Below are 2,500 nucleotides of genomic sequence, written 5' to 3'. Positions count from 1 at the left end.
CGCCGCCTGCCGCCTCCGTCGGCCGGCGCGCCTGCCACTGGCCGCCCCCACCAGCCGGCTGTAGCGCGTGCGCCCACGCACCGCGCGGCCAGCACGCCGGGAGGCCCCCCCTCACCGGCCGGGGACGGTCCCACCCAGCCACCGCCGCGTATCGCTTCACACCCACATGCCATTCACGTTCGTGGGCATGGTGGGTATCGCTGAAACAACCGGTTGGTAGCTCAACCGATCGTCGCCATCACTGATTCACCTCTAGCGAGAACAACCGCACCACAACGGTTTACCAGTTCTTCATTTGCGTAACGTCACCAGCAAACGTAGACGTCCATCGCCATTTGCAAATTCAACGATTGTTGCATGCCTGTGTCAGGTGTCACGACACACTATGTCTGCCCACATACACGCAACAACATGTGCACGCTTCGCGAACACGTGGAAGGTGGCCCCCGTACGTATGCGATGTCCATTGCGCGAACGACTGTCAACCGGCCTCTGTCGCATGTCGCAGATGTGGAACGCAGTGCACCATGCTATCACGGTGTGTGAGAAGAGACGACTACGTCTGACAACACGCGCCACTACATCAACAGACGGCTCATGCCGATCGCCATCCACGGCATACCATACTGCAATCCAGCTCTTATAGGGAGACGACATGTAGCTGAGTGCACAATATTTGGACCGTATGGTTCGCCGTTGTTGGCGCAGTCGTGGTACGGTCACACATGTACCACGATGTATCATTCAGTACATGAGGACCAATGTGCAGTACAGTGTGTGATTTGGACGTACAACATCAGCGGACAGTTGACACAAGCCGTACCACAACGTAGGCTGTGCTTCGCCATGCGAATGCCAATGAACAACTGCGAAGGGCATTGAGCATGTACGTCCTGCTGCCATCCGCATTACAGTGTATAGCTGCAAGGTGTTTAACATGAAGCGATACTCTGGGGACCGGGCAGTGCGAGTAGCAAACTATATTGCGGGGGTTGCAGTTAGGCAACACTACACTAATTTAACGCGTCGTATGACAATTACAGAGCAGGTTAAGGCCCAACGTGTGTTGGGTTAAGGCCCAACGTGTGTTGGGTTAAGGCCCAACGTGTGTTGGGTTAAGGCCCAACGTGTGTTGGGTTAAGGCCCAACGTGTGTTGGGTTAAGGCCCAACGTGTGTTGGGTTAAGGCCCAACGTGTGTTGGGTTAAGGCCCAACGTGTGTTGGGTTAAGGCCCAACGTGTGTTGGGTTAAGGCCCAACGTGTGTTGGGTTAAGGCCCAACGTGTGTTGGGTTAAGGCCCAACGTGTGTTGGGTTAAGGCCCAACGTGTGTTGGGTTAAGGCCCAACGTGTGTTGGGTTAAGGCCCAACGTGTGTTGGGTTAAGGCGCAACGTGTGTTGGGTTAAGGCGCAACGTGTGTTGGGTTAAGGCGCAACGTGTGTTGGGTTAAGGCGCAACGTGTGTTGGGTTAAGGCGCAACGTGTGTTGGGTTAAGGCGCAACGTGTGTTGGGTTAAGGCGCAACGTGTGTTGGGTTAAGGCGCAACGTGTGTTGGGTTAAGGCGCAACGTGTGTTGGGTTAAGGCGCAACGTGTGTTGGGTTAAGGCGCAACGTGTGTTGGGTTAAGGCGCAACGTGTGTTGGGTTAAGGCGCAACATAGGTTAGGTTAAGGCGCAACATAGGTTAGGTTAAGGCGCAACATAGGTTAGGTTAAGGCGCAACATAGGTTAGGTTAAGGCGCAACATAGGTTAGGTTAAGGCGCAACATAGGTTAGGTTAAGGCGCAACATAGGTTAGGTTAAGGCGCAACATAGGTTAGGTTAAGGCGCAACATAGGTTAGGTTAAGGCGCAACATAGGTTAGGTTAAGGCGCAACATAGGTTAGGTTAAGGCGCAACATAGGTTAGGTTAAGGCGCAACATAGGTTAGGTTAAGGTACAATATAGGTTAGGTTAAGGTACAATATAGGGTAGGTTAAGGCGCAACATAGGTTAGGTTAAGGCACAACACGGGTTAGGTTAAGGCACAACACGGGTTAGGTTAAGGCACAACACAGGTTAGGTTAAGGCACAACACGGGTTAGGTTAAGGCACAACACGGGTTAGGTTAAGGCACAATACGGGTTAGGTTAAGGCACAATACGGGTTAGGTTAAGGCACAATACGGGTTAGGTTAAGGCACAATACGGGTTAGGTTAAGGCACAATACGGGTTAGGTTAAGGCACAATACGGGTTAGGTTAAGGCACAATACGGGTTAGGTTAAGGCACAATACGGGTTAGGTTAAGGCACAATACGGGTTAGGTTAAGGCACAATACGGGTTAGGTTAAGGCACAATACGGGTTAGGTTAAGGCACAATACGGGTTAGGTTAAGGCACAATACGGGTTAGGTTAAGGCACAATACGGGTTAGGTTAAGGCACAATACGGGTTAGGTTAAGGCACAATACGGGTTAGGTTAAGGCACAATATGGGTTAGGTTAAGGCACAATATGGGTTAG

Source organism: Schistocerca serialis, unplaced genomic scaffold, assembly GCF_023864345.2.
Source record: "Schistocerca serialis cubense isolate TAMUIC-IGC-003099 unplaced genomic scaffold, iqSchSeri2.2 HiC_scaffold_1192, whole genome shotgun sequence".
Classification (NCBI taxonomy): Eukaryota; Metazoa; Arthropoda; class Insecta; order Orthoptera; family Acrididae; genus Schistocerca; species Schistocerca serialis.
This window is presented reverse-complemented; position numbering follows the sequence as displayed.